Genomic DNA, 20588 nt, shown 5'->3' with positions numbered 1-20588 from the left:
GTTCTGGAAGGGCTGATTCCACATTTTATCTTCCAGTGTCTGCGTGCTTCGCGATATTTGGCTGTGCTGTGAGCCTGCTCCAGCTGCTCTTGGCTTCCTGTGTATGGCCTCACTGTAGTTCTGAATGCTGTTTGCTTGCTTTTATTGTATGCACGGTTTTGTTTTTTCTCTCCCTGCACAATGGGTGTTTGATCTTTTTAAAAATGAGTTCTTTTGGGTTTCTTGTTTTGTGCTGCCTGTAAGTAGCCAAATTTTAAGGTTGTATAAATATTTTGATAATGAATGGACTTTGAACTTTGATCTGAATAAATAATTAAATAAAACTTCTATTGCCTCTACCAAATTCAATCTGGATTTGGCCTAGTCCATCACAGTGAGGACAAGTATGTTGACAATACCTTTCGCATCATTGCCTTCTGTGGAGAAGTTCTGGCCACAAAAATCTATTCAGTCTGTTATCCCAATCTAATTGCTTATGCCTTGGTTTATTATTTTACTGAGGTGTGTATTTTCATTGGAGAACGGAGACGAGTGTCACTTTCACCTCATTTTAAAGGAGGAAGAGCTACTACCTTGAAATGCAGGAGGAACAAAAAGAGCCAAGGGAAGGAGAGAGTCTGGAAAGGAAGGAGGCTCAGTGTTGTGAACTGATGTAGGCATGGGAAGGAGTAGGAGTAATGCTCTGGCAGAAACTGAAGGAAATGGTGGCAAAAGTACTTCTGTGAATGTATGGAGTATTTTGCTGATATGGACTCCAGAAAATGATAAAGAATCAAACTAGCAGGCATGTTGACTGCCAATTTATATCAATGAAATTCTACGAGAAGGGGTAGAAAAAGAACCGTGCATGTGTTGGATTATTGGCTTCATGCAGCTTGTGTTGTGGTAACTTTGTGCCACTTCAGTTTGTGTCACAATGGCCCAGAGTTACCAAAATTCAGACCAACACCTAGAGCAGTTTTAAGAATTTATTAGCCCTTCTAGGAACTGCATGCAAGCCTTTCCTATCAGGTGTTAATATTATCAATTCCAGTTAGTTGCAGAAAAGGAAGAAGTGTTGTTTGAGGCACTTCAGACGGCAGAAAAATAATTTGTTATTGGAGATGTTCTGTCATATTTAGATTATTATGATTAAGGTCAGATGGGGCACTCTCATCTGGATAATAGATATTGAGACTAGAATGCTCAACCATATCAATTTCTGTAGAGATGATAAAGGATACAGAAAGGTTGCAAAAACAAATGTAACCATCTGCTTTTGGTTCGAGTTGTTTTGGTGAAAAGATAGGGAAAGATTCAAAGTACATTTATGATCAAAGTATGTATATAATATACAACCCTGAGATTTGCCTTCCCACAGACAGCCATAAAACCAAGAAAACCAAGGAACCCGTTCGCAGGAAAAATAACAAACCCCCAAGGCGCAAAAAGCGAATCATACGAACAGCAAAAGCAGGAGTGAAAACACAAAATATAAAACATCAAACCACAAAGTCAACGAAACAGTCCAGCAATATTCAGTTCAGCTCAGTTCAGTTTGACATGTTGTGTTGTTTGTTTAGTGCAGGATGCAGAGCCTGTCCACCCCAATCAAAATAGCAACCAGAAACCAGAAACGCATAAAGCGAACTACAGAGTCCAGTGCACAAACTGTATCGATTAGACCTTGATAGAATCCTCTCATGCAATGAAAAATGCAATAGTCTGTACTGTAAATATACGCAGAATAAGTCCATTAAAACTAGAAAACCGTCAAGACAAAGGATGTTGTTTGCAAAAAATATCCTACACAGATGAAAATGTTAAAACATCTTGCAGTGTTATTGCTGTGTAGCAACATCAAGGAGAACAGAATGTGCAAGTTTAATCACTGGTGTGTTTGTTTTATGGTATGTTCATCAGTAAACTGAGTAAATTCGTAGACTAGGATTTGTATTGGATGATATGCTCAGAAACAAAAGCGTGTCATTTTGATGTGATAGCATTAAAGGGCTGTACTCCTTTGTGGTATACACGGATTTATCTATGAATTGCAGCTTGCAGCTTGCAACTTCACTGGAGACAGTTGCACAAAGGAAAAGTTAGTATTTATTCACCTTTTGCTTGTCTTAGGCCCTGAGTTGTGCTTACTGCTACTTATTTCTGAGGCATCACCTGATGAATGAGAATCTGCATTGCTTTTGCTAATTGCTCTGAAGTGCTTCAATGACTTACCACAATATCAACGGAATGAGTACATTTATTCTCTTCACTTCTCATTCCCGTAACCCCTATCAGCGATATGCATTCAGGAGTTTGCTGCACTTCTATTATCTAATCAGGCATTAATGTAACCTGGGAGTGTACCAGTGTAAAATCCCAGGAACTTAACACACAGGACAGTATTCGTTCCATCATGTGCATGGCCATCACTCATTAGAGGAATGGAGGTGGTGAGTGAGGGTCAGTAACTTTAAATTCCTTAGCATTATCATATTAGAGGATCTGTCCTGGTACCAGTATGTAAGTGTCATCACAAAGGTGGCAGGACCTTGCCTCTACTTTCTTAGAAGTCTGCGCAAATTAGTCATCTAAAAGTTTGACAAATTTCTATAGATGTACAGTGGAGAATATCCTGGCTGGGTGCATCAGGGCCTGGAATGGAAACACCAATGCCCAAGGATGGAAAAACCTACAAAAAGTGGCAGATATGGTCAGTGTATTACAGGCAAAGCCCTCCCCGCCACTGAGCGCGTCTGCAAGGAGCACTGCTTCAAGGAAGCAAGGTCCTCCACCGTCTAGGCCAGGGGTTCCCCACCCGAGGTCCACAGACCCTTTATGTAATGGTATTGGTCATGACATATATAAGGTTACAAACCCCTAATCTAGGCCACATTCTCTTCTTGCTGATGGCATTGAGAAGGAGGTACAGGAGCTTCCAGTCCCACACCACTAGGTTCAGGAACCCTTCAGCCATCAGGCTCCAGAACCAACATGGATGACTTCATTTACTGCAACTCTAAGCTGATTCCACAACCTGTGGCCTAACTTTCCAGGATTCTACAGTTCATGTTCTCGGTGTTATTTGTTTATTTGTAGTTTTGTTTTTACTTGCACTGTTTGTCGTCTTTCGCACATTGGCTTTTTGTCAGTATTTGCATGTAGTTCATTGACTGTTGTATTTCTTTGTTCTGCTGTGAATGCCTGCAAGAAAATGAATCTGAAGTTAGTATATGGTGACATATATACGTACTTGGATAATAAACTTTACTTTAAAGGATACACATCTCTGCTGGCCTTTGTGAGGCATTGTCAGTCAACGTATTGGAAGGTTGAAATGCATGTGATAATATGAACGGAAAAGAATGGGCCAGATCTTGCTCACTAAAGACTTCTGTAAGTCAGTTCAGGGATTCCTTCTCTTCTACCTTTTTAGTGTAAATTTCAGGCCCACAGCTCTTATTAATTTAAACTCTCATCTTTCAGTTGGTTCTACCAATCAATTTACAAATACATCTTTTAGTTACTGACCACTTTGTTAAGTGGATACCCTGCTCTTAGATTATTTACATGCTTGCCCAAACTTTGCTGGTGATTCTCAATGCTAGAAAATCTTTGACATCCACACAAGTGTGGTCAAGGGCAGCCATCTCAAACTTGATCTTCTTTCTTTTTCTTTTTTTCTGTTTTTTTTCAGCTAGGGGTATATATCAGGGGGAAGGGTTAAGGGGAGGGGGGAGGGTAGATATTATCATTCTATGTAATCATTTTGAAAACTCAATAAAAATTATATTTTAAAAAAAACTTGATCGGTTAAAACACACCACAGCTTGATGCCCCATTTTCTCTTTCACTTTCTCGTTCTTCATCCCCCACTGTAAACAATGGAGCTGATTTATGGGCTTTTACAACTTAGGCTCAATGGTTGAGTTCTGGGCTGGCTTGTACTCGGGGAAAGGAGCCCCTATGACTTCATTGAGGATCATATTCTATAGAGAGGAGAACAGGGTCGGCATGTTAGTGAAGTGGTTAGTGTAATGCTATTACAGGGCTTATTATGTTTTGTACTTCAAAACATGAAACTACTTCAAAGGAAGACACGTGAGCCCAAAATGCAGGTCTAACTTCCAAGTTTACTCTAAGCGAGGTGTGCACATATCATGAGTAGTGTGGTGATTTGTGCAATTCACATATTTATACATATAACTCACTGAATTCGTTAAACAAGAATACTTAATCACCATGTATACCCAAGATATGCACAATATATTTACATGCATTAATTAAATATTAGATACACAACTGGGCCAGAAACCCTGGTTCGATTGCTACTGTCTGTAAGGAGTTTGTACGTTCTACTTGTGATCATGGGGTATGGGACTATGTGGGGTGATTTCCTCCGGGTGCTCTGGTTTCCTCCCGTATCGGTTAGTGGTTCAGTTGGTCGGATGAGTGTAATTTGGTAGTGTGGGCTCGTTGGGGTGGAAGGACCTGTTACCCTGTTGTATCTCTAAATAGTAAGTAAAAGTGAAAGCAAGTTCCTTTGTAATTAGAATTTTATTTAATGCCTTTCAATTAGGCACCTACTTTGAGTATGTAGCTTAGTTATAAAATTTTGCTAAATCATATTTCATTTTTAGGAATTTCTGATTTTTAAAAGTCAGAAACTTTCAGACATTTTAAAAAAAACAGTGGTTTGGACAGCTGTCATTGTTAGGGATGTGGTTTTGCTACTGTCTAACTTTCAGGTGTTTTGATGATCTGAAAGCCCGACTGCTCAGGCCACACTGCATCCACACATGATGCTTCAGGGTCCTCTGTATTGGCAACTTGTAAGATTGGACATGAGGTGATTACAAGTAGCAATGCAAGTGCCTGCAAGGTCTGGCCTGCTTTGTTTTGCCATCATATATATTTCAGCCTCTCAGCAGGGCGATTTTAAAACCTTTCAATGTTACTGGACACTTAAAATGATTTACTTGACTGAATGGAATTTTAGAAGCAGGCAGTTTCAATTATGTACATTTGTAGGGAAATTTAAAAAAACTATTAAAAACTACAGTTTTAACTTACTAGATGACCTTTGATTCTGGCTGACCTTGTGCTTGGCTGAGCTTCCTTCTGCGATCCAACTAGGTTGATGGACCATATGTGTGTATGTCTCCCTTGTGTCTTTACCATGTGCACTTAAGGAAAAGGCAAGACAGGTCTAACTGCAACTTCGTTTGGGTATTTACTATTTGACATGTTGTCTAAATTGGCCATCACCATGTCAAGTGCTTATTTTCAGCAGACTATCTCCTGTACAAAAAGATTGTCTTGAGTGGATGACTGAGTGGAAATCTGAAGCACAAGGACAGATGTCTCATGTTCACTGGGGAAGCGGTAAGGATAGTTGACTCACTAATATTCCTTTGAGCAAATGCTGAGAACTGTTTAAACCTGTGAAAATAGGCACTTAATTTTAAAACAGATCATTTAAATATAGCTCAATTTCTGCATGAAAATACTATAAAAGCCCCAAAACCTGCTATTATCAACAAATTTGTAAGGAATAAATGAAAGCTACTGTAAAAAAAAAGTTGTTTAGTGATATGTTTTCAAGCATGAAGAATTTATAGTCTTACAGTTTGGATGTATTAATTGTTCTATAGTAAATGATGTGTTACAGTAGTGTAATGATAGAGAAATTACTTAAAAACAGAAATATAGCAATACCAGCAATTACTTGTATTTATATAGCGCCTTTGATATAGTACAATGCCCTAAGGCACTTTGCAGATGCATTGTCAACAAAATCTGATACTGAGCTAAAAAGGATTTTTAGATGAAATTACCTAGACCTTGGTGAAAGAGGTTGGTTTTAACAAGCACCTTGAGGGAGGAAATTGTGATCGAGGGAATCTGAGAAAATTCCAGAGCTTAAAACATTAGCAGCAGAAGGGGCGGCATGGTAGCGTAGTGGTTAGCACAACACTTTACAGTACTAGTGATCCAGGTTCAATTCCTGCTGTTATCTGTAAGGAACTTGAATGTTCTCCCTGTGACCGTGTGGGTTTCCTATAGGTGCCCTGGTTTCCTCCCACAGTCCGAAAATGTACCGGTTGGTAGGTTAATTGCAAATTGTCCCATGATTCGTGTTAAATTGGGGATTGCTGGGCAGCACAGCTCGAAGGACTGGAAGGGCCTACTCTGTGCTGAATCTCAATAAAAAATAAATAAAAGTAGACTTGACATCCACTGGTGGAAGGTGGAGATTAGGAATTGATTAAGAGCCCAGAAATAAAGAAGTGCAGGGCCTCTAGCTCATCGGAGTGTTGGAAGAAATTAAAGAGAGGCCACAATGTGAAGCAAAGATTTATGTTAAACTCAAAGAGGTGAATAACGAGGAGCCAGAAGATGAGTCTTTTTTTAAAAAAAAACTAGGATATATATTGTGAATGGCCAGAAGTTAGTGCAGATTAGTTCAGAGTTAGCAGCATGAGTTAGGAGAATTTTCGGGCAATCTTATATTTATAAGCATTGGAATAAGCCAGCCTTGAAGTAACCAGAAATTGGTTGAGGGCTTCTTCAGCAGCTAAAGAGGCAGGGCAGAGCTGGTGATTTTACTGAAGTAATAGTTGCTTTTAGTGATGCCAAGGCTATGTGGCAAAAGCCTATTTTGCATTAGGAGTGAACAGTTTAGTTCATTTTCAGAATGTTCTCTGGAAGAAGGATGGGGAAGTGTAGGGGAACAGATTTTGTAATTGCAAATGAAAATGGTAGCTTAAGGCAGCCTAATAATTACTTGGCCGAAAGGTCTGTGCCTCCAGTACTACGTAACCAGAGAAACATACTATGTACAAACAGTAGACAGGTTAAAAAACAGGGTAACAAGGTGGAGCTAGTATAGTGTGAAACTGTGTTAGAAATCATGGCTGTAGTAAGTGTTATATTGATGAGAAATTAAAAACAAAGAACAATTCCTTGGGGGAGTATTAGAGGTAACCATGCAAGAATATGAAGAGAAGTCATTGCAACTGATTAAGGAAGAAGTTAAACAGTTGATTGTGCTCCTACTCACCTAGATGATCTTTGAACATAATAATGTAATATATTGTACTGAAGGCTGGGGAAAAAAATTAAGCAGGAATAAATTATCTTTGTAACAATAGTGACCCAGAGAGCACCATAGCACAGAAATAGGCCCTTTGGCCAATCTAGCCCATGGTGGCCTGGTCTTTTGCTTAGTCCCATCTACTTCCAACCAGATCATAGCTCTCTTGGCTATGTACCTATCCAAACTTCCCTTAAGTGTTACAATTGAACCTGCAGCTCATCATCATCACTATGTTTCATGTCGTATGACGTGGGCGATCATGGTCTTTGACCATCGTTGTTCTTGGTAAATTTTTCTACAGAAGTGGTTTGTCATTGCCTTTTTCTGGGCAGTGACTTTACAAGACGGGTGACCACTGAAATTATCAATACTCTTCAGAGATTGTCTGCCTGACATCAGTGGTCACAAACCAGGACTTGTGATATGTACCAGCTGTTCATACAGCCATCCACCACCTGCTCCCATGGCTTCAAGTGACCCTGATCGGGGTGGTGAGGGGTGTGGCTGAGCAGATACTGCACGGTGTCCTAGGGTGACCTGCAGACTAACAGAGCAAAGGAGTGCCTTAATCCTCCTTTGGTAGACGTGTATCAGCACCTCACCACCCAGAACCTGCATCACTTCCATTGGCAGCTAGTTCCACATTCCGTACAATCCTCCTTAGATTCTCCTTAAATATTTCACCTTTCAGCATAACCCTATGACCTTTAGTTTGAATCTTATCAAAACTGAGGGGAGAAAAGTCTGTTTTTGTAGGATATAATTAATTTTCAGTCTGCAGAAATGTTATTTGGTTACTGTGGTAGTGTCTAAAAATGGAAAATTTCCAGCAATTGTTCCGAGAATGAGAGGCATGAGATAGGAAGTCACAAGTCCAAAGACGTTAAGCACATTTTTTAAAAAAAGCATTTAATGGGTAGGAAATTAATTTTTGTTTAATAGCATTGTAGATATTAACTTTTGATGCTTGTAATTTGGTGAAAAAAGGCTTATTAGCTTTTCCAAGGAGCTGTGTTACTCTTAAGTAGACTTCTTCCGTTTAATGAAAATTAAAGAATGCATTTGCAGTTTAAGATCATTTTTACCACTGGTGTTGGTATCTTTCAGCCAGTTGCCAGTTTTTTTCCTCCCTTTTGGATAATTGGTGAGTATCATTTTTCACGATCAGTCCATAATTTATGAGGTGTCTTGTGCAGAACACCCGACGGTTTGTATATTATTCTTCTGCCTTTTGATTTTATTGCCTGAAAGAGGTTTTCTGATTGAAATTTCTAAAGAACAAAATTAAATATCCTGAAGTTAAATATTTCACAATAATACATTTTAAACCTCTTGAGCTAAATTTCATTAATATTTTGCCACTATTACAATTTTAGATTTGGTAATCGGAAGAGCATCTAGAGGATGGGATTTGAAAGTTTTATTGGGTGAAGTTAATGTTAACAATAATATAAAGCACATATTATCTGCGTCACCTGAGCAACATTGATGGAGACATGAAAATATTTCTAAAGTTATAAGTAACTTTTATTATCAAAGTATGTATACAACATGTCACTAACTATAATCCTGAGATGCATTTTCTTGTGGGCATACTTAGCAAGTCTACAGAATAGTAACTGTAACAGGATCAATGAAAAATCAATCGGAGCGCAGAAGACGACAAACTGTGCAAATGCAAGTATAAATAAATAGCAATAAGCAATGAGAACATGAGATAATGAGATAACTTTAAGGACTCTAAGCGAGATCATTGGGTGTTGGAACATTTTGATGATGGGACAAGTGTTGTAGTTAACCCTCTTTTATTCAAGAGCTTGAGGAACTAACTGTTCTTGAACCTGGTAGTGTGAGTCTTAAGGCTCTTGTATCTTGAGATGAGTCAGAAGGCATAATGAAGGGTGGGGGAAAATATCTTTTGTTGAAAAACAGGCGAAATATCCTAATTGGAAGGTTTAAGCAGAAGACTAATAGGCTTTTGCAGAAAGGAGCTGAATTGTGAGACAGGCGCTTTGGAACAGGACGCACAGTATCTTGTGAGTAAGGGGTCAATGATTCAGTAGTTACTTCTTGAGAGAGAATTGCCCTTATTGTGCACTGAACTAAAGTGAATAGGAAAAATGGTTTTCAATAGCAACAGCATACAGGTAGTCTGCCACCCACTTAAGTAGAATGGGCTGCTTGTTTAATGTTTGTTTACTTTAGTACACTTTAGAATAAATGTTAACCACACTATTTCATAGCTAATGTCAACCACACAAGCACTGCAGAAAAGAAATGTTGGATAATTTGGAAAGTTTCCTGACATGGTTGGGACGCTGAGCAGGATATTTAATTTGACTGATTATTATTGATTTAAAAGCCATTAAAAACAAAAAGTTCAGTCTTTCTTGTTAATGTATTTATGGGAAATTCATGTCTAAATTGAGTAGGATGGTTTTGCTTATTTTTGACTCTGAAGCTGTTGAATTTCATGATTTTGAATGGGACAATTTGAGAATAGCATTGCTGAGGATTATTCATAAATAGAATTCTTAACAGTTACTGACATGTACAGTGCAAAAGTCTTGGACATATGTACAGCTAGAGTGCAAAAGACCTTTGCACGGTACTGTAGTAATTTTATGTATTGCAATGTACTGTTGCCGCAAAGAAAAAAATCATGACATGGGTGGGTGATGATAAACCTGATTCTGATATGGGTCTCTGTTGCAGACTGAGAGTGGGAGAGGGGAATTGTGGTTGGGAAAAGGGGAATGTGGAGGGGAGGGACTGGGAAGCACCAGAGAGACATTCTGTAATGATCAATAAAGGCATCCGTTAGTCTTACGAGACCATGGATCTGCGCCTGGAAGGTCTTCACTCTCCAGGGCGCAGGCCTAGGCAAGGTTGTATGGAAGACCAGCAGTTGCCCATGCTGCAAGTTACCCCTCTCCACGACACCAATGTTGTCCAAGGGAAGGGCATTAGGACCCATACAGCTTGGCACCATGATCAATAAACCAATTGTTTGGAATCAAATGACCTTGCCTGGTGTCTTGGGGCTGGGTGTGCCTGCAACCCCACCCTGGCACTCCCCTACCACCTGTCCCACAACCCTCCCACAGTGCTCCACCCTCACCATTCCCAACACCCTTTGCTCCCACTAGATTTACAAACTGGCTCTCCGCTCCATATTTGACAGATACAGTACTGTGCAAATGTCTTGGGCATATATACACTATATAGCTAGGGTACCTAAGACTTAAGCACGGTACAGTATGTTTATGATTTCTCTTTGTCTTTTTGATATTTGGACAACGTCCTATTGTTTATTGACATACAGTGCGGATTAGGCCCTTCTGGCCCTTAGAGACATGCCACCCAGCAATCCCCCAATTTAATCCTAGCCTAATCATGGGACAATTTACAACAATTTCTTTGGATTGTGGGAGGAAACCAAGGTACCAGGATGAAACCCCTACAGTCATGGGGAGAACGTAGAAACTCCTGACAGACAGCCGCTGTCTGAACTGAAAGACTGGTCATCAGCTTGTCTTCAGAGCTGCAAGTTTAGAACTTCAACGAGAACCTACAATAGGTCAACATAGTGAATATATTTGCTGCCTTGTGTAAGAGTTAATCTTCTGTAGCATAACTATATACAATTTCATAATTTTTTTAAGTGGGTGTAACCCACATCTGTCCAGTTGTCACTGCAATTTTATTAAAAAACTCACAAATATGACAATGGTAGAAAATCAGGAAAATGATGTAGTAGTGCAGTAGGAAAGCCCAGTTGAATTTGGCAGGCAGTAGTAGGCAAAGGTTATTTTAATACCATTTATTATTTGGTGGTGGTAAATGACTGCTTCAGTTGACTGTCTCCAACAGCCCTTATGCTCTCCCAGGGTTTACAATGAGGATGTCTATTATTTTGAGTCCAAGTGGAATTAAAATATTCACTTGATGTGCAAGTTGTCCCTTTTCTTCAGAAATGGCTGTGATATTCTAACTATATAGATATTCCACCTCAGTTATTGGAAAATTTCATGGCTAACTGCTAGGATGTTGCCTGGTTTAGAAGGCGTGCTATCATGAGAGGCTGGGTAACCTTGGGTTATTTTCTCTGGAGTGTCGGAGGCTGTGGGGAGATCTGAGTAGAGATTTATAAGATTTATGAGAGAAATAGATAGGGTGGACAGGGAGTATCTGTTTTCAGGGTTGAAACGCCTAATACCAGAGGGTATGCATTGAAGGTAAGAGGGGGGTAGCTTCAAAGGGGGATGTGTTTGGATGCTTTTGATTTTGCTTTTTAGCCGGTTCAGCCAGCTTTGTTGGCCGAAGTGACTTTTCCTATGCTGTCCTGTTCTACAACTGATTCAGATGGTTATTTTGGTGAAAGATTGAATTCATGCACTATGTGGGTTTAATTGAAAATCTGCTTTTAATGCATGATTTTTACCTTCCCGTAGGCATCCCACCCTGCAAAAACTCATTTCAGGGAGGTAGTACCATCAATTTGCAGGAGACTCCCGGAACTTCCGGGAGAGGTGGGATGTCTGCAATAGAGTAGCTCCTTAGCAGCTAGCCAGCTAGTTTAAATAACGTTAGCTATGCTAATGAATGAATTACACCTGTTAAACTCACCTCAACATGTCTTTTACAGTCTTAACCCACCATGGGCAATAGAAAAGTCACTGTTGCAAACAGTGCAGCGAGTAACAGTGTCATTATTTTTGACCCCTATTAGGCAGGGGTACACTTTAGGGTAGTCTGGGGTGACGTACGTTTTATATTTTTTTGGAACCCTCTCCCCCTCTTCCCCCGGTCGCTCGTGCTTGCGCGCTCTCTCTTGCTCCTGTGGTCGCTCGCGTGCGCTCTGTCTTGCTTTCTCTCTCTTGCTCTCAAAGAATTGATTTCTGTGATATTGTATATAATTTGCAGGCATCAGGGAGCCACTATTAATATGCGGGAGACTCCCGGAACTTCCGGGAGAGGTGGGATGTCTGTTTCCGTGAAGTCATGAGCATTCAGGAGGTATACCCATGGTACACTACTATATTCAGCATGGCATTGACCTCATTGTTCCATCCCTCACAATACAACACTTCCTGGGCACACACAAATAAAGCAGGTAAATAGGACATCCATCTCCTTGGGTTGACCCTTGAAGAAACAGTCCCACCTCCACTGCACCAGGCCCCACTTCACCCTTGCACCCATTAAAACTTTAAGACATGTTCTGTTGCACCTAGCACCTTGGGTCTGGGGCCATTAGACAATTGAGTTTAGCATCAGTGTGCTTGTGTGCAGTCTTGTGTTGGTTCACTGTCCATCATGTACTTAAGGGTCTTTAACAGTTCTGAAACTTTCTAGCAGTGTCTTGTCTTAAAGAGTGTTACTGAGGCAGGAAGAAAGGATAGCTGATTGTTCGTCAACAGCATACTGAAACTGAAAAATTTAATTAAAAAAAGATAGTGGTGCAGATTTTGAATGACCACAAAAGCTGTCACTCTGCATAATATTTTTCCATGGTATTGGAGCCATATCAATTTTATTAGTTTGTTACTTATTGAAATACAGTCAGAATACCAAATGTAAAGTGAGTGATCAGAGCTTTCAATTGTAAATTTAAAATCAAAGCTTCTCTTACTTATAACAAACATGCAAACTCTCAGCACTAAATTCTCACCAGTGACTAAATGACATGAACGTTCAAGTGAAGTATTGAGGGCAATGACATTTTTTGTCATTAATCTGAAATGGGTAAATAATTGTATCATATTTTGTCTTTAACAAGAGTTGGTTTCTCATGATGTGAGATAAAGTGATGATGTAAGTTGATATAAGTTTGGGTTATAGAGAACAAGTTTACTCAAGTTACCTGGAACCTATTTCTCTTTGGCAAGAAGAACATTAGGATTTCTTAAAGATATAGTTCTACATTTTGGCTTGTGGATGAACAATTGTTAAACTGCTCTCTCTTTTTTGACATTAGCTATACTGATGGCCATGTTCCACTGTTATTTTAATTGTTACCGGACTTGATTTTTGACTCCAGATGTATAGGAAATATTTAAAAAAAAAAGCTACTTGAGGACTTGAATTGAGTCATCTGTTTCTTCATAACTTGAAGCATTTTCTGGTAAGGTTGGATTAGCAATTCCATGCTAAGTGCTTTTGAATCTTTGCACAAAAGTGAGAATTTCTGGGGAAGATAAATCTTATTGTCTCTGCAGCTTTTCAGTTTTATCTTGTACGAAATCTTTAGATTCTTATTACCTTGAGGTGAAGCTACCATAGCCCTTGTGTTACAGCCATAAACTTTGAAGTCTGTCTTAAGCACTGACAATCTCAGTGATACAGTTCCAGCCACAACCTTGTACAGGAATTATTGCCTGACTACGTATAATCTATTAGAAGGATAGATTCTAACATATAGTTGACCTTCTGAACACAAGTGGTCCACATGGCTTTGAACTATTTCTCTTGAAGCTAGAGAGAGAAAATGTAGATTTCATAAAATATTGAAGCTGTTTTCTCAGATAAATGGGTATTTGCTTTTTTTTTCTTTTTCTATTTATCTTCAGCCAGTGTTTGCCACTTCTTTTGTCCTGGCGGCGACCCGATTGAATTTGGAAACTGGGATTTCTTTGATATTGCTAAAGGGAGTTTGGAATCTTCAATGGATAGGCATCAACTGGTGAATCTTTCTCAACACAATTATAATTTACCTTAGTATTGTAGAATAAAAGTATCTATTCTGCAGTGCTCCATCTACTCTAATTTGTATTCTATTTCAGTGCCTATTTTCTAAATTTGAAGTTAAACCCTCCAAACAATCTTTTTGATCTGTGAAATAAATGTCTTCATGCTGCACAGCAATGGTCTTGGATGGTAAGAGTCCAGGATAAGACCTGGTAAAGGAATAGACAGTTTCCAAGCAACCTCTTAGCAAAGACAACATTATTGAAATTCACCATCACTTCCAGTGTCCCAGTATGGCCTTTGGCCATTTGATGAAAAGAATGTTCAAAGATTAAGAACTCAAACCCAGAACAAAGTTCATGGCTTCGCAAGCATGCTTCCCTGAGGGCCCACCATTTAAAAGGCAAAAGTGCTTGTGATTTGCACCCTTCAAGTTTTTCTGCATACAGATTTATCAAAGAATCTGATTTCTCAGTGAAACTCTGTCAAGTTCCATCCTAAGTGTGGTAATGTGAACAAAGTCACCGCAGCGACATTGAAGCTAGTGGACACAGAAGTCTTTTATTCAACAAAATGAGATGGTCTGGAAGGAGGAGACCTCTTAACCCAATATTGCATAACATGTTTATATGTTAAAGATCAAAGGTAACAGTAAGATAATTCCATAGTTACAATGCATCTACAATGCTTCCTTTGAATTACATGTAGTTTCACACCTCCTCCTTCTCACCCACACTCCAGGCACCCAAAATGAATGTTAATTAGCATTGTCTAGTTTGATATCAACTTCATTCCACAGTTCCAGGAAAACTATTGTTCAGGACTGCTTTTTAAATTCCATTTGCAATCCACATTCAAATCTGAAGAATGGCTGCCTTTGAACTTAATATTTGTTACTTAGGGTGAAAACTGTCATTTGCGTTAACAAACATCACAATCTGCTCGCTGGTCTGCAATGTTTACTCTGCTCTGTGCTGAACTGAGGCTGATGATTTGGCCTGTTCTGGGCTCTGCATCTGAGGTCAATGTGATACTTAATCGTCTCTGCACGGAACTGAGGCTGAGGCTCTGGCCGTTCCGCGCTTCATTTCTACGGCTCACTTTTGTTCTGAATGCTTACTTTTATTGTTTGCATGATTTGTTTCTGTCTCTGTGTCTCTGTGTCTGCGTGTGTGTCTCTGTCTCTCTACATTTGATGTTTGCAGTCTTGTTTTTTATGGGTTCTTTTGGGTTTCTTTGTTTTGTAGCTCTGTGTAAGGAGATGAATCTCAAGATAGTAGAATGCATTCATGCTTTAATAATGAGGATATTATGTGTGGCGCGTGGCCAAGTGGTTAAGGTGTTGGTCTAGTGATCTGAAGGTCGCTAGTTTGAGCCTCAGCTGAGACAGCGTGTTGTGTCCTTGAGCAAGGCACTTAACCACATATTGCTCTGCGACAACACCGGTGCCAAGCTGTATGGGTCCTAATGCCCTTCCCTTGGACAACATCGGTGGCATGGAGAGGGGAGACTTGCAGCATGGGCAACTGCCGGTCTTCCATACAACCTTGCCCAGGCCTCAGTCAACATCGAAAATTGATGGACAGCTGAAGAAGAAGAGAATGATGATAAAACCCAAGTATGTGCTGGGAGCAGCCTGCAAGTATTGCCGCATGTTCTGGTGACAACATATAGATGCCCACAATGTTTAACAGAATAACACAAGCAAGAACAATAACAACAAACCACAACAACAGCAAAGCAATCCCCTTTCCCACCTACCACTCACACTCTTACAGACAGGCCATTAACCTCAGGACAGCCTACCTCCTATCCTCCAGTCCCTGGAGTCTCAGACTCTTGCACATTGGGTCTCCACCCTCCAGTCCCTTGTCCAGACTCTCAGACATCAGACCCAAGGGCTTCAACCTTTGAGCATTGTCCTCTGTTGATCACAAGACTTTGACCTTTGGGTTTTGTGCCTCCTGCTTACATGGATCACCAACCCTGGGACTTGCCGACTGCTTTGTGGGGGAGGGGTGTGGTCTCTGACCCTCATCCTTGGTCCTTGGCCACAGGGATTATTGGTCTATGTCCTCCATCCACAGGGATTGCCTGCCTATGACGGCAGAATGCTTAAACCTAGACTCTACCCTCCAGCTCATGCTTCTGTCTTTTCATTTACTGACCCTGACTTCTACCTCTGCCTTATCCCTGGTCCTAAACACAAAACTGACCCCTGACTCTCCACACTGTCATCAAAACCATCCCTATGAACCCCATCTCCCCAAAAAAAGCCAAGTCTGAGCCACGGCCTCAATGGATATTACAGCTTGCCACCATCTTGACCAGGAGACAAAAGAAGCTGATGAAGTTACATAGAAACATAGAAAATAGGTGCAGGAGTAGGCCATTCGGCCCTTCGAGCCTGCACCGCCATTTATTATGATCATGGCTGATCATCCAACTCAGAACACCGCCCCAGCCTTCCCTCCATACCCCCTGACCCCCGTAGCCACAAGGGCCATATCTAACTCCCTCTTAAATATAGCCAATGAACTGGCCTCAACTGTTTCCTGTGGCAGAGAATTCCACAGATTCACCACTCTCTGTGTGAAGAAGTTTTTCCTAATCTCGGTCCTAAAAGGCTTCCCCTCTATCCTCAAACTGTGACCCCTCGTTCTGGACTTCCCCAACATCGGGAACAATCTTCCTACATCTAGCCTGTCCAATCCCTTAAGGATCTTATACGTTTCAATCAGATCCCCCCTCAATCTTCTAAATTCCAACGAGTACAAGCCCAGTTCATCCATTCTTTCTTCATATGAAAGTCCTGCCATCCCAGGAATCAATCTGGTGAACCTTCTCTGTACTCCCTCTATGGCAAGGATGTCTTTTCTCAGATTAGGGGACCAAAACTGCACACAATACTCCAGGTGCGGTCTCACCAAGGCCTTGTACAACTGCAGTAGTACCTCCCTGCTCCTGTACTCAAATCCTCTCGCTATAAATGCCAGCATACCATTCGCCTTTTTCACCGCCTGCTGTACCTGCATGCCCACTTTCAATGACTGGTGTATAATGACACCCAGGTCACGTTGCACCTCCCCTTTTCCTAATCGGCCACCATTCAGATAATAATCTGTTTTCCTATTTTTGCCACCAAAGTGGATAACTTCACATTTATCCACATTAAATTGCATCTGCCATGAATTTGCCCACTCACCCAACCTATCCAAGTCACCCTGCATCCTCTTAGCATCCTCCTCACAGCTAACACTGCCACCCAGCTTCGTGTCATCCGCAAACTTGGAGATGCTGCATTTAATTCCTTCATCCAAGTCATTAATATATATTGTAAACAACTGGGGTCCCAGCACTGAGCCTTGCGGTACCCCACTAGTCACCGCCTGCCATTCTGAAAAGGTCCCATTTATTCCCACTCTTTGCTTCCTGTCTGCTAACCAACTCTCCACCCACACCAATACCTTACCCCCAATACCGTGTGCTTTAAGTTTGCACACTAATCTCCTGTGTGGGACCTTGTCAAAAGCCTTCTGAAAATCCAAATATACCACATCCACTGGTTCTCCCCTATCCACTCTACTAGTTACATCCTCAAAAAATTCTATGAGATTCGTCAGACATGATTTTCCTTTCACAAATCCATGCTGACTTTATCTGATCATTTCACCACTTTCCAAATGTGCTGTTATCACATCCTTGATAACTGACTCCAGCAGTTTCCCCACCACCGACGTTAGGCTAACCGGTCTATAATTCCCCGGTTTCTCTCTCCCTCCTTTTTTAAAAAGGGGAGTTACATTAACCACCCTCCAATCCTCAGGAACTAGTCCAGAATCTAACGAGTTTTGAAAAATTATCACTAATGCATCCACTATTTCTTGGGCTACTTCCTTAAGCACCCTGGGATGCAGACCATCTGGCCCTGGGGATTTATCTGCCTTCAATCCCTTCAATTTACCTAACACCACTTCCCTACTAACATGTATTTCGCTCAGTTCCTCCATCTCACCGGACCCTCTGTCCCCTACTATTTCTGGAAGATTATTTATGTCCTCCTTAGTGAAGACAGAACCAAAGTAATTATTCAATTGGTCTGCCATGTCCTTGCTCCCCATAATCAACTCACCTGTTTCTACCTGCAGGGGACCTACATTTGTCTTTACCAGTCTTTTCCTTTTTACATACCTATAAAAGTTGAACTAGGTAGGGGTAGGGAGGGATGTCTGAGAAGGTAAAACAGGGATGACTACTAGTATAAGCCTTAAGCAAGGTCATCTGGTCAGTGAGTGAATCAGAGCAGTTAGACAAGAGACTAGGAATTGTGAAGTACAGAGCCTAGCAATTCAGGCTGAGCATGCCCTCCATTTACAGAGAGGAAACGAGGAAATAAGTGTAGTGGTATAGTGGGCAATAAAAAAAGTTAACAGAATTTACTTGAAATCTTGACCAGCTGAATAATGGGCCAACAAATGGCAAATGCAGTTTAATTCAGCTAAGTTGTATAGGATACTGTTGAGGCCTCACATTGTAGTATTCTGTTCAGTTTTGGTCGCCATGCTCTAGGAAAAATGTTATTTAACTGGAAGATGTGCAGAAAAGAGTTGCGAGACTGCTACCTGGACTTGAAGGACTGAGTTATAAGGAGAGGCTGGATCCTTAAGATTGTAGGAGATTGATCATATAGAGGCGTGTAAAATCACGAGGGGTATTGATAGGATGAATGCACTCAGTCCTTGCTCAAAGTTGGGGTATCAGGAGATGTATTTAGAAGGAAGTTGATGGCTTTTTTTAACACAACAGATGGTATGTTTTGTATCAGCTGCCAAAGGAAGTGGTTGCGATAGATACAATAACTTCTAAAGACATTTGGATAGATACATGGATTAGAAAAGGTTTGGAAGGTTTTGAGTCAAGTTTTGTTAAGAGGAACTAGCTTGTTTGAGACAGCTTTGTCAACATGGGCCAGATGGGCCAAAAGGTCTGTTTTCCTGCTGTATGTCTCCATGAGGGAGAGAAAATAGAAAGAAAGAAGAAACAGTTGAGCCAATATCACAGATTTGTAGTTCTTTTCAGAATTTACTTTCACAAGCTACCCATGGAAGACCTTGGGACATTAAGTGAAAAATTCGGCTTGCTTCAAAGAAATCTATCTATAGATTTTACTTTTGAGCATTTTAGTACACCAAACAGGTATTTTGTATGGTGCTCCCATTAAGTTAGGAATCACAAATTTGTTATACATTTGGTTTATGAAGCCATTTTTATAGTTTTTTTTCATGTATTTCAAAACCTGTCACAGGAATTATGATGGACAAGCAATATCTGTACAAGGATAGTCTTTGTGAAAAAATGTACTGACCAGTGTGACTTCCACCGGAAATGAACACAGTTACTTTGGTGCAGGCAACTTTGTCTTGTATGTGTGTCTTAAGCTTAAAAATTGCCACACATGGGCATATCTCTAGGATTCCTCACTGATGGTTTGAAACAAGCCTCAAAGTTCAAAGTTGATTTATTATCAAAGTGCATATATGTCAATATTTACTACCCTTAGGTTAATTTTCTTGCAAGCAATCACAGTAAATACAAAAAATATAATAGAATCAATGAAAGACTGCACCCAACAGGACAGGCAACAACCAATGTGCAAAAAATAACAGATACCAAAAGCAAGATTAAAAAAAGGAATAATAATAAATAAGCAATAAATATCAAGAACATGATGAAGAGTCCTTGAAAGTGAATCCATAGCTTGTGGGAACAGTTCAGTGATGGGACAAGTGAAGTTACTCCCACTGGCTCAAGAGCTTGATGACGGCAATAAATTATGTTGGTTTGAGTCTTAAACTGAAATAGAGTGTTTAAGTAAAGAGCAGTAACCTGGTATTTTATACAGAGAATCATAAACACAAGAGACCGCAGATGCAGGAAAACTAGCACAACACACAAAAAAATGCTTGAGGAACTCAGCAGGTCAGGCAACATTTTTAGAAATGAATAAGCAGTCGAAGTTTTGGGCTGAGACCCTTCTTCAGGACTGGAAAGGAAGGGGGAAGATGCCAGCATAAAAAGGTGGGGATAGGGGAAGGAGGACTAGCTAGAAGATGATAGATGAAGCCAGGTGGGTGGGAAAGGTAAAGTGCTGGAGAAGAAGGAATCTGATGGGAGTGGAGAGTGGACAATGGGAGAAAGGGAAGATGATAGACAGAAGAGGCCAGAATGGCAAATGGAAGCAGGCAGAAGGGGGAGGGATTTTTTTTTTTGAACTGGAAGGAGAAATTGATGTTCAGGCCATGAGGTTGGAAGCTACCCAGATGTAATATGAGGTGTTGGTAGTCCACCTTGAGAGTGGCCTTATTGTGGTGGACGAGGAGCCATGGACCGACATGTCAGAACGGGGAATGGGGATAGGAATGAAGTGATTGGCCACCAAGAACTGCGCTTTTGACAGATGGAGCAGAGGTGCGCAGCAAAGTGGTCCCCTAATTTAGGTTGGGTCTCAATGTCAGGAGCACTGGATATACCAAGACACGAGAATGCAGATGATGTAATTTGATGAACTTCTGGGTCTACTCATTGAATCAAGTACCATGTATGGAGGCAAAGGCATGTTTCAAGTTTTGGACTTCGAGTGCAGCTGGAGTGATTTTATACATTGTTCCCTGGATATTTGGTTTGAATATGGTATTTGTGTAAACCTGAATTGCTGTTGCTGTGTTTGGCTGGTAATGGTGGTATGAGCAACAAGTTGTCATGTTGATTCTTTTGTCACTCACTTGTGCATATAGAAGTTGTTGCATTTTAAAAACGAGTT

At 40.5% G+C, this 20588-nt stretch overlaps 1 protein-coding gene across 7 annotated transcripts in view; it reads left to right on the top strand.

Annotated features, from left to right (window-relative positions):
• gtdc1 (glycosyltransferase-like domain containing 1) overlaps positions 1-20588 on the top strand; it is a 364282-nt gene that overhangs the window by 34397 nt on the left and 309297 nt on the right. For 6 of the 7 annotated variants that reach the window (XM_072258619.1, XM_072258621.1, XM_072258614.1 and 3 more), the window contains exon 2: positions 5273-5364. The exons of the other annotated variant lie outside the window; for it this stretch is intronic. The gene's annotated coding sequence lies outside the window, so the exon portion shown is untranslated. The remainder of the gene's footprint in view (positions 1-5272; positions 5365-20588) is intronic. 7 annotated transcript variants of the gene reach the window in all.

This window comes from Mobula birostris, chromosome 5 (genome assembly GCF_030028105.1).
Source record: "Mobula birostris isolate sMobBir1 chromosome 5, sMobBir1.hap1, whole genome shotgun sequence".
Classification (NCBI taxonomy): domain Eukaryota; kingdom Metazoa; phylum Chordata; class Chondrichthyes; order Myliobatiformes; family Myliobatidae; genus Mobula; species Mobula birostris.
Note: the sequence above shows the minus strand (reverse complement) of the source record. Positions and strands in the feature narration are given on the sequence as shown.